The sequence below is a fragment of the Pieris napi genome, chromosome 19, assembly GCF_905475465.1.
Source record: "Pieris napi chromosome 19, ilPieNapi1.2, whole genome shotgun sequence".
NCBI classification, from domain to species: Eukaryota; Metazoa; Arthropoda; class Insecta; order Lepidoptera; family Pieridae; genus Pieris; species Pieris napi.
In genome coordinates this window covers 504,636-517,848 of record NC_062252.1, presented here as the reverse complement: position 1 = coordinate 517,848, position 13,213 = coordinate 504,636, and the positions used below count along the sequence as shown (strand labels likewise).

Sequence of the window (13,213 nt, the reverse complement as noted above, 5' to 3'; positions counted from 1 at the left end):
AGTAAAATATATTAGAAAAAACGTAAAAAATTGAGACATTTCCTAGAGCTATAAATGCATGTGTTGCCTTTATCACACTCATGCTATTATGCAAATGAGTAAAAAAGAGAGAGAGTACTATTTGTTTAATCATTTAAAATACTTGTTAATACTTTAAAGTCTGAACCGGAAAAGACTGGAATATAATTTGTTAGAGCCGAATCTAATCTTATTTAGCTAATTGCTTTTTTGTATTGGTTAACTAAAAAGTTAAGTTTTGAAACCCTTTTAAAGATGCAAGCCGAAATAATTATAGTTTTCCTGAGAATCAAAACCACGGAGGTTTTATAAACAGCGAACACCTGAACTTAATCTGTGGAATGTCAATTGTATCGCCAACAAAAAGCTAAGTCGAAGGTCATCGCAATTCGCTCCAATTTCCATCTCAGAACTCATAAAAACTCCGTCCGACCTCACGATTAACCCTAAACCCTTTATTTTGGCTGAGACACGCTCCCTTGCATCTGTGTCTTATTCGTAGCCCGGCGGCTGCAGCGCGCGGTCGACTTTATGTCATTACAGGAGCGCGGGAAAGTTGACATCCGTCAAAATCAAATCGTTCGAAACGGTTGTCTATAGGCATTTAAAATTAGAATTATTGTTCTAAAGAGTATTTATATAGTTTTAGAAAATACGTTTTCGCGGCGTTGGCGCGTTTTTACGAATGTTTTTGCGTATGGGTGGGGGAAGGGTGGGGCCACGTTTGACTCGTCCCTCTCTATCGAGTATTTTGATTTAGTTTCGAAGTCTTACGTAGTTGTGGTAATTTTTTCAGTCGCGTGTTGTATGCGCGCGCGACTTGTTTTCCCGCGGTTCGAAATTCGAAACGGCGTCCGTTCCCGCGTCAAACTTTAAAACTGTGTATTATTTAACTGTGTTGTGAAACTTTGTGACAATAAGTGTATGAACATTGTGTTTATTATTCCTGTTGGATATTATTATAAGGTAATATTTACTTTATTATTCGCTTTAACTTTAAAGCTTTCATTTAGACTAAACAAGGACTTCAAAACTTTTTTGAACTTTTACCATGAATTGTAAACTTTTTTAACTGAGAGATTTATTTAAACCTAATTACGTATAGTGTAAATAAGATTTAATGAAACTTAAAGTTAATTCAAGTCATTTTTAACAAACAAATGCCAAAAACAGGATTTTTATTACGTTATTGTTGGTATATTAATATATTAATAAAAGAAATAATATTATATTATTATTTATATGGAGAATTTCTGAACAAATTGAAGGAAAGAGCGTACCAATTCTTAAAAGGACGGCAACGCACTCTCGAGCCCTCCGGAATTGAGAGTGTCCATGGGCAGCGGTATCACTTAAGATCAGATGAGCCTCCTGCCCGTTTGCCTCCTATTACATAAAAAAGGAGCGTTTCAGTTGTACATAACATTTAAAGCGATTCGATTTGTCAACCAGTTACTTTCCGTCCGAAAACATGTATATTATTAAACTAGCATTTTCCCAAGTGATTTTGCTTGTGTAAATAAGAACAATTGTTAATCACAATTAAATATAATTACAGTACAGCATTATAAATTTTGAAATCGGCTCATTAGTTTCAGAGATTGCGTCCAAAACCTTTGCTCAATTTAGTTTTTTTTAAATAAACCCAATCAAAGCCCAACTATTATACTATACTATAAGAAACTGTACTAGATCATTTCGATTATAAGGTCGAAGGTTGTGTGTTCGATGTTCCCGTTCGGGGTCGAGGTTCGATTATGACGTTTGCTAAATACCTTTAGAGCCTCAAACTGCCTATTAGAATTAAATTTGAAGTTGTTGTGTTTTTCCAGCTTTACAATAATCAAAGCTATTTAAAAAATAATTATGTATTTTTAACTATTTCAATAGTGTCTTAAAAGGCCGGCAACGCACTAGCGAGCTTTTGCGTGAGTTTCCATGTGCGGCGGATCGCTTTAGAGCTGTATGTTCTATGAAAAAAAAATCTGGACTGGAAATCCAGAAATAATTTTAAATAATGTTTTGTTCTGCTTAACAAGGTAAATCATATCTAATTATAATTGTAATTACGACTGTAGTGTAAATTATTAAATTATTTATTATCAACAATTGAAAGATATTGATACGAAGCTTTGGAATTTCAATTTCGCAAACCAAACTTTTAATTAAAACTAAATTAAACTTGTTCATACACTTTAAATTACTCCATTTTATAATTAGTTGTCATAGTATGATATAATATGCTATTAAAACATATAGCAAGACTATTAAAACAAATATCTCTGAGTCATTCTTCCTAAAAGACATATGTTTATATACTTAGCAGACCCAGAATCATCTATTTACCGTTAACGACAGAGTTATATACATATATAGTTTCTTATTGCATGTATAAACATTTAAATCTCTTCTAAATATCTAAATATAGGTGAAATAATTATTTCATACTCCCTCGTAAAAAACATTGTCCAAAGTTCGTATAACGTTATTAACATTATATATTAAAACTACTTTTTGTTAGTGTTAGTTAATATATAATATAACATATTTTATTAGTTCAATAAGTAATTTTTGTCCTGTTCGCAGTTTACATATGTAATTGCTTTGTTTTGTTCCATTACTTTTGTCTAAATAATTATATGTCTTGTGTTTTTGCACTTCATCTAATTTAATTTCTTCTTTTCTCACAATGGTTGCCTAGAAGAGATCACTCTAAATCAATAAGCTTCGTTATTATTATATTTTTTGTATGCAACGAAGTGTTAATACATAATTTAAATTAATAATTAAATTTGAGATCAATATGTTCTTGTATTATCCCTTATATATCAAACATTTAAAACGGGAATTTACTAAAATAACTGAAAACCATTGTACGAGTTGAGTTAAACGTAAAAATTTAATTATAGCGTAAACCAAAGACTATTAAGCTGAATATGTCCCACGCCCCGCCGGGGGGTCACAATTCTTACACGTTTGTAGAACGGTCTTGTGCTGAAGGGATTTCGACCGGAACAGCCTTATCAGGCGAATGACGCCACAACACAAAACAATCAAGAACGTGATCGTTATTATAAATAAAACCACAAAACAATGAGTTGGCGAACCATATTTCATTAAACGATTGTTAAATTTAGGAAAGCTTGTAAGATTTTTTATTATTTCATGAGTTTACTGGTTTAATTATGTATAGAAACTAAATTAGTTGTATTAAATAATTGTAGCACTGTTTTATCTGTTTTCCTTAAATGTTAAAACAATTAATAATAAATTTAACATTATCTTATTTAACTTAAGGGGATGATTTCTGTAGATCGTAGAAAATAAATTACAAAAACTTAAACAATATGTCACTAGTAAGTTATAAAAAAAAAACATTCATAGTAAATAACATAAAATTGGTCAGATAATTAATTTTTTGTACTTAACTTAATTTCTATTGATACGCTAAAACGTTTAATTCCAAGAAAGGTATTATATTTAAAATATAATGTACGAATGCCGATTATATTAAAAAGTAACACTAACGAAATTTTAAACCAAGTTTAAAATATTAGGGAAGTAACTTTCCTCAGATTTTGGTTGATTAGGTACTTGAAAAATTACTTTGTGCTAAGTAGTTAATGTATTGAGGACCTCCATAGGCACTCAACAAACGTGGATTAATCAAAGCTTACTTATAAAATTTAGATAAACCTTATAAAAGCAATATCGAAGTTAATAAAGTTTATATATCCTTGAAGCAGTTATGACTGTAAAAAGCATCCAAAATTGTTCAAAACACTTAATGAAATTTGCCTGTATAGATATACCGAGGGATCCAACGCGGCTGTGGGTGTATGTTGTACCACGATGTATTCTAAAAATTGTAATGAAATCAAACTATTTAATCACCTTCCTAGAAGTTATAGACCACTGCCGTGTAATGCTTTCAAGGGGAAGGTGATTAAATTTTTAAAGGTGCCTTTAAAGGGAGCGTATTAAGACCATAAGTTTTGACAACGATTATAACTTTAAATATGACATTTGCATGCATAATAATATATGGCTGATTGTGCGGACTTATATAATCGATCTAAATGGAATTTCTTCGCAAAAACGATTCATTACTATAAAAAATTCCGTTATTGTCATCCATGGACTTAACGAGCCATGATATTTAAATAGTCTCACGGTGCTAACTGGAATTGTACGTGTAATATTTTATACCAATTGTGATTCCTCGCGGGTTTCCAATAAAAAACACATTTCCTAATTTACTCGGAGCTGCGGCACTTAACAATGGTTTGACGTGATTCATTCATATAAGCCTCGGTGCCCTTTCCAAATATTAAATTATCAAATTCCAGTGAATTGCAACAGTTGTACGTGGCGCATTTTTGTATTATATGTTATGACTTGGGGGTTTAGTTATATGTATGAATATAGTGTATGTAGAAAGTCGAAAACTTAATTTATATGAAAATTTGTCGATACAAACTGACATTTTTCACACGAAATCACAATCCCTTGGACATAAGAAAATTTAATTATAAAAGTAATCCTTCGTAAGTATCCAGAGTTTAGAGTCCAAAAGTCCAAAGAGTTGAATTATATCTAGCAGATTGTATATATTGATTATTGATATAGTAAAATTTCCTTAATAATATACATATGTATATATAAAACAATGTTTCAATGATTGAAAAAGAAAAAACCATTAGAATTAGTGTTAGTGCACGTTAGTTTTAAGTGCTAAACAGTGGTTAATGAAAAAATACAACACACACTTGTATTGTTCAATATTCTTTTTAGTAAATTAGGTTAGGTTTAAATTACTTATTCGTAATAGGCTAATTAAATGTCTTTGAGCAGACACAATTTATAAAAAGTAGTAATACAATTTGACGACTCATTGGTCTAGTGGTTAGTACCCCTGACTGCGAATCCATGGGTCCCGGGTTCGATCCCCGGCTGAGACGAACATCGATGTGATGAGCATTTGGTGTTGTGCTTAGGTCTTGGGGTGTTTAAATATGTATTTATATGTCTATCTATTTATAATATGTATGTATATCCGTCGTCTAGTACCCATAACACAAGCTTCACCAGCTTAGCATGGGACTCGGTCAATTGGTGTGAAATGTCCTTAAAAAAATGTTAAAACAAAACATACATTTTTATAAAACATGGAAATTCAGTTGAAAAATGTTATTTTCTTACACCTTATGGCTAAATTTTACCTAAAATTTAGTTTTTTACGATAAATTCCCACGACTTCAAATAAGGCTTTTATTTTATAAATTTAATAAAAATTAAGTGATAAAATGAATAGACTTTATATATGAACACACTTACAAAAACAAATTGAGTAATTTAGCATCTAAATCTATCTTATAGTCGTCAAACAGGTAGCCATAATAGGCAGATGTATTTCTCCAGATCTATTAATTGTTGTTTACAATTGCAGATCAGCTACTTATTCCGCTTATGTCTTCATACTGTTAATTATTTTTGATGGAGCCTCATTGGTTTTTGTGGAAAAAAATCCATTTTGACATTTACTATAATATAATTGTGTTAACGTTCACAGTTCATTCGTTCAGTTCCAGTTTTAAAAAACGATTGTCTATTGCCTAATGTTTAAGATCGAGGTCGAAAAATAAAACTGTCAAACTTGTTCCACATTTGAACTTATTGAAAAATCACTTTTGCGCTTTTATTTGTAAACAGAACGGCCTTGGTGTATAATTAAAAAGTTGTAATTGTACCTAATAAATAATAATACTTAAAGGCCATAAGATGTAATCAAATTTATCTAAAATTACTCGCTTTATAATGCCGAATCAGGAAATTGGTAAAAAGCAATGTTTAATTAACGTATAACATTTTATGGTCGTTTATTTCCTGTTACAAGACTCAAAACCCTTTTATTATTTTTGGATAAATACCAATATAAATTCTACGTTAGTCCTTTTTGTGAAATGGCATTTTCAAAAATATTTAGCCGCATCTATAATTGCTATTAATCGATAAAAACAATCGTTCAATTCACTCATTCAACACATTCCAGAACTTGAATTACAATAAAGCTCTTTTAAAAACATGAATTCTTAAGGTTTGTTAAAGGTTGCGACTTACGAATGAACTCTGAAAGGATAATAAAATTATAATAAGGCCTACATCTCATATTAAACCGTCTGCTCCGCCATCTTTGAAGACAATGAGCGTTATTGTCTGTGCTTAATTCCATTTTTGAAAAAATAATCCATTTCACATTTTATCCTTTGGTTGTGAGACTGCTTTTACAAAGCAAACCTTATTAAAACGGAATAAGTTACAATATCAATTACAATTTAGTTATTTGAAAATTATTCTTAATGTGAAACATAATAGCCCTTATAATAAGGACCAATGATTGAATTTATTATATATATATTATAGCTTACTTAAAACGATATTGTAGACAATAAATAATTTCTCGTTGTACTATCGAAACTTTTTACAACGATGTCTTTGTCAAATGATTCAGAATATTCATTCATTCATTATTAATTGAACATTCAAAGTTTTAGATCACCAATTAACATCGTTCAATATCATACACCGTGGGACATATAATGACGTGTCAAGACTTCCACAAAGTTGAATAGTTGGTCATTTAAATAGAGCGATCCCTCAATTGGGGTTAATTCCCGTATTTAAGGAATATGGGAGTCGTTAATTATTACTTGTGTTTCGTAGAATGTGGTAGAATTTCTAGTTAAAAGAAATTTTTATTTCAATCTTAAACTCTTTGTCAAAAGGATTTTTTCTTATAGGAATACTTATTAATAAATTATTGTTACACAATGTTTGTTTTTCTTTGTAGATAATACACAATTTAAAGTGAATGAACGAAAGAACGAGCGGATATGTAAACGAGTTTAATTTTTGACAAGCTATTGACTGCTGACTATTAATTGATAATTTGAACGGTCCATGATTTACTCAACCAGATTGTGTTCCAGTTAGGTAAGTATTATTACTGTTATTATAAAAATTATTCTAACACGAATTGCATACATTTCAGACACAAAACCAATTACTTACTTCGATATTTAATCACGCCACTTTCAAATAGATCCGGAAACAAGAAACTCAACATAAAGAGCACGTTGCTACTTACATCACGATCGTGATTCAATGTTAAGAACATATTCAGATGTAATGACCAATCTCCGGACGAACATACAAAAAAAAAACTAACGATCATTCGAGGCATTAATGCATCAGTTAAGCCGTCAGACGAATGCGCATCCTTACATTCATAAAAGAACGAGTGTTTACTCCGATTTCAAATTTGGAAATAGATTTGAAATTGGAATCGTGTTTTAAATATGACAGACGGATATTAGATAAATGATTTAATTTGGCTTTTTGATTTGTGCGACAAGTGTTTTAAATGTCATTTTAAATTGACAATTTGCTCGTTACGATTTTAAAATTTATTGTCTAGTACATAATTACTTTTAGATACTTATCTGTAATGTTTGAGTTGAAATTCAAAAGTTAGACACACGGCCGTGACATGCAATACATTCTTTATACATTTTTAATTAAGTCCAAAACACGTAGCCCGTACCACACACCCGGGGTCAACATTCTTAGATCAAACGAAAACCATTCAATCATGAGCCCCGAATGACTTTCGAACACTACCGTAGGTGGACGTTAAAAAATTGGTCGTGTTCACACGCAGCGTGGTCACCCATCAATCAATAGGATCATATCTCCGCCGAAACGAAACTAGCTCCGGCCAACATTATGATTTTTGAGTAATATTTTATTCAAATCTTCGCTTGATTGAATGTTTTAGTTAAGCTTTTATGATCTCCACGTGAAATAATAAATATCCTATTGAGTTATGTTATAGATTAAAAGCATTTGCAATTTAAATACTATTTACTTTTTACGAATGATATTTTCCAGCCGCCTGCACGTGATCTGTCTCGAACGTATACTTTTTGGGGCGCGCTTAAAAGAACTTTCGTTTGTCAATTGCTTCACATTTTGAATTTAGAACGAGATAAGTGCTTTGTTCTTTGCATGTTCCTAATTTAAAAAAGAACGAATGATTGCAATTAAAACTTTCGTTAACCATTCATGGATTGTTATAGCAATGTGTCTATGGTTCGTAAAAGAATGTCAGCGAGGGCCACCCCGAGTTATAGTGGGTACGTGTCCTGGCGCGTGCCGGACCGAGCATACACAATACACCGTGTTACGTAACAAACTACGCGCTTAGAATTCACTGATAGCCGATTTCTCTATCACCTTTTACTGACATTACAATGGCCCAAAATTTATAGATAGTAAAAATTGTCTAGACAATTTATTAAATTGTATGTCTTGAGGTTAAATTATTATTCTGGAACCGTACTTATACCCAAATATCGCAACCTTTTATATATGAACATTATTTTTCGTCGTAAAGAATGAAACAATAAAAACGATTAACTCATCAATCATTCATTCAAAAGGAGTCGTGTTGCAAAACTTGAAAGTAAACGAGAACTAGAGCTTCACTAGTACGCGCTAACAGAACTTAATGTGTGATAATTTACACGCATTGTAAAGGGAACTTCACAAACGTAGCGTTTTATTTCAAAAGCTTGATATTTCAGTTTAAAATTCTTCTTTTGTTTATTTGTGATCTGTCAAATGGACTCCGTAATTTTATGAGGGTGAGGGTTTTATGTACAAATGATATTGTTATTTTAAATTTAATACTTTGAGTGGGTTAAAACTCTGATTGACGTAGCAGAAATATTGTTGGTTTGATTTCTAGGGCCTTAGATTTAATCATAAAATCATACCAAATTTATCAATATTCTTTGAAGCGTTCCATTTGACGTGATTAGCAGGTAATCGCTCTTCGTGTGTCGCACTCCACACTTCACGACAGAGGTCACATCTCAAGACAATGCTCAATGAAGGCTTAACTTGCGGGGCGAGGGGAGGGGAAATAATTATTCCCCGCTAGACCGACAACCACGCCCGCCATTGTAACAAATTGTGCGTTCGATGTGGCATTTATAGTGAAATGGGAATATTTTAGGTTGACGTTTCGAATTCTTTGCACAGATTATAATATAGGTGTGGTGAACGAAATGAACGAGTGATTTGAGATGATTACCATTCTGTGGATTTTATAATGTTATCACAAATTTTTTTGCATATACAATAATTAAAGTAATACAGTACCTAAACTTGTCCCTTAGAGAGTTGAGATAGCTATTTTAAAAGCCTTAAAATCGACGGTCCACAGACGAGTTTATTTTAATATTTTAGAATATAAAAGAGTTTTTACATCTTAACTGAATGACATAAATATGTTGCCCACTAAATTCTATTTTTACGAAAAGTGCTTGCCGGGTTAATGTAAAAATTTCATATTGGCCGTTATGGACGATATGATTGATTTTATAGCCAGCTTCGATGTTTTGAAATCGTTTTTTGTGTTGCCATCTTGAGTTTCGGGAAATATTGTTATTGCCAGAAATATCATTGGGATATTTCTATTTCGCTGTCGGCTCATCTTACGTTGCTTTTTCTAGAATTTTTTAAAATTTAATATTGATATTGATATAAATAAATATTTTCGAGGGTAGACTCCCGGACTTCCCTGTGAGATACGACCTCCAATTAATGAAAGAGTATACAAAAGCCGATAACGCACCCGTTAAAATAGGCGTTCATGGGCTGCCGTGACTGCCCTTTTTGGAGGCCATAAAAAAATCTACTACAAAATAAAGACTTTTTACTTATACTATATTAATATATTGACAAGACTGAATGATAAATTCCTAACAAAGCCACAGTATGAGTGTATGTTTGTTGATAAGATCCAGATGTGTTTTGATAGGAAGCAGGCGCATCGTCCGACCAATATATTTTTTATTTATTTTTTCAATCTTTATGAGACGATAGAGATATAAACATAATGATCTTGTATGTTTACATTATAAATATATAGGGTTATAACTTATGTGATAGATCCACATTTTGCAATCATATTAACTATATTTAAAAAAATATATAGTTTTTAGATTCATGTTTTTTTGGCGTTTATGTATCTTATCTTAGATTTCTTTGGAAAAACTATTTGAGCTTCGGACAGATACGGACAACCAGACAAAGGGTTTAAATGAAGACACAACTATTGATGGTCAAGTATCGACTATGTTGTTGGATGTTTAAATATGCAGGAAATTTTCAAAATGGCTTTTGCTAATCAGTCTGTGCCAGTAACAAGATAAAATCATTAATAAAAAAAAAATTAATATATCAGTGGCGCTACAACCTTTTTACACCTGGGTCTCAGATTTCTATTTCTGTTTTATGATTTGTCGATCTAATAGGCAAGTAGGTGATTAGTCTCCTGGGCCTGACACACGCCGTCAACGGATTTAAGACAAGCCCAAAGAAAAAAAAAATCAATTTGTGCACAGTAGGGGCTCGAATCTACGACCTCAAGAATGAGAGTCGCACGCTGAAGACACTAGGCCAACACTGCCCAAAAATAAATCGTTAATAACAGTTTAATTAAATTGCAAATGGAATTTCCGAATAATAAAACATGCCTACAATGTCAACAATTACAATTTACAAATAACGAACTGCGATCCGGTCTTCGAAAATCGGAATCGTTTTTAGCGCCATTCCAATTCCGAATTAAAAATGTAAGAATCTCCGCTCGCGAAAGGTATTTATATTTTATTTCATTTAAAATCCGCCATCTTTTGTTACCCCGCGGCCGTTCGATTGGAATTCATATTTTTCTGTGTTTTGTTTCGAGTTGCGTTCGTATTGTTTTATTGTTCTGTGCCGGTCCTAAACGCTCCGTTTCGCGTTCCGAAACGTGTATTAATTATTTTCTTATTTATGAATACGCCGAGCTCCTTTGATGGTGATTAAAATTTGACTTTTATTCCTTTCAAATTAATTACTGGGTGAAATAGATTATCATCCTATAGTAGAAATAAAGACAGACAAATTGTTATTTTAATATGTACTTTCCTTCACAACAATATTATAAAATTAAGGGCGTAATTAATCAATTAATTGTCAAATATCGAAGCATTTTTATTATCAAAGAGTTATATGAAAAACAAAAAGAAAAGTTTTTTTTATGCAACGGGGCAAACGATATGTACATGGATATTGCCAGAAGGCTCGCAAGTGAGTTGCCGGCGTTTTAAGAATTTGTATGCTCTTTGAAGGACCCTAAGAGGAATTGGTTAAATCAAACATGGCGCAACTTTATAAACTCAATTTATTATCTTCCTTTATATTCATAAATCAATTAAATTAAACGGTTTAAGTTTTATAAACAAAACTTGGTACTTTGGTTAAATAAAAAATACTGTCATTAAAAAACTATTTAAAATAAATTCAAACAATTTTAAACTGTCAAGACATTACCATTAATAGAACAGAAAAACAGCTATTCGCTTCGGCTGTCAGGATTAGTAAGTTTTATAATTTCACATTTTACGGCACATCAAATCTTAGATAAGTATCGTTTACAGAAAATAACACCGTTCGCTCATGTGTGAGTGAGTGACTTTCCATTTCGTTCGTTACTCATCAATCTCAAATAGACTCATTGTTCCTTTGACATTTACGCCATGCTAATTTTAATGCAATATTATAGCGGGAATTTTAATTAATACTGTGAAGTTGCATACATTTTATATGTTGATTTAGAAGCGTATTTCAGTAGCTAAAGCTAAGAGTACAAGAGCATTGTTGCCCAAGTAGCTTCAGCGTGCGACTCTCATCCTTGAGGCCATAAGTTCGATACCCGGCTGTGCATCAATGGACTTTCTATGTGCGCTTCAACATTCGCTCGAACGTTGAAGGAAAACATCGTGAGTAAACCTTGCATTAGACCCAAAAAGTCGACATGAGTCAGGCGCAGGAGGCTGATCACCTACTTGACATATCATGAAACAGATACAGAAATCTGAGGCCCAGACTTAAATAGCTAGAAAATACAATGCATAATTGAAAATTCGTTTTAAATTGTATGCGAGTAGAGTCGCGGGCGCCGATTTCTGATTCGTACAAAATAGCTCTTCTAAATTGGTATACAAAGAGATGAAAACACGAAAACAAGCAAATGCACTAGAGCGTATGCCAAAATGCCACAGACAATCGGTATGTTGTCTACAAATCCAAAATATAGATTTAAATTAGAATTAACTTGTTTATTACTTTGGATAATATTACGCTTTTATCCCTGTATACTTTATACTTAAATATAGAAAATATGACTTCACATATTTTACATACACATACACATCATCATTAGAACATGCAAATTTCAACAAACTAAAAACTTAAACCTCATTAAGAGCGTGATAAAATTACGGTAAATAGATTGTTGTAAAATATATCATTATTTACATTAATGATAGTAAGTTGTATGAGCGAGCCTATATTCTGGAACATAAAAAGTAGCAGATAGGCGAGCCGTAGGTAAAGAAGACTTTTAGTTCTAGTAACTCTAGGATTACCAAGAAAGGAAAATTTAGAAGGTCAGTATTAAATTATATACAAATAAACAAGGTCAATGAAGTCACGTCTTAAGGTAAATTCTTAATTAATACAGCAGACTGAAAAGGACAAAACCATTTGAACTACTGAATTAGTGTTAGTGCACGTTAGTTTTAAGTGCTAAACAGTGGTAAGTGAAAAATACAGTACGAGAACATAGTCTCTTTACTTTAATAGAGACTGTAAGTAGTGTTTCTACACTTTCTTATATTAAAACACTTAAGTTAGGCTAGATAGTAATGTTCTATGATGTCTTAGTAAAGATACGTGTATTAAAAAAGTATCTTTTAACCGAAGTAAGTATATATTTGTTTTGTACTAGTAGACAAAAGTATTTAACATAGAAAGTGATGGAACAATTTCTATAAGAGCTAAGCTTTTTTAAAAAGTTTTGTCAAGTAAAAATTATTGAACTTTTTAACTATGTCATTAAACAGTCATGTTCTTATACACGACTGCAACTATTTTCCTGCAATTAATGATTCCAAATACATATATTTCCACGAATAAAAACATTTTCTAGCATAAAACCTCGCTAAAACGAGTTCTACCACAATTAGAAATATCAGGAATCTGGATTGATAATAAATAACTTGTTTCATCTCGAGTGCTT

The 13,213-nt window shown here is 31.8% G+C and overlaps 1 protein-coding gene across 2 annotated transcripts in view; it reads left to right on the top strand.

The window, feature by feature from the left end:
* Positions 1 to 730: 730 nt before the first annotated feature.
* LOC125059229 overlaps positions 731 to 13,213 on the top strand; it is a 75,035-nt gene continuing 62,552 nt past the window's right edge. For both annotated transcript variants that reach the window (XM_047663550.1, XM_047663549.1), the window contains exon 1: positions 731 to 984. The gene's annotated coding sequence lies outside the window, so the exon portion shown is untranslated. The remainder of the gene's footprint in view (positions 985 to 13,213) is intronic.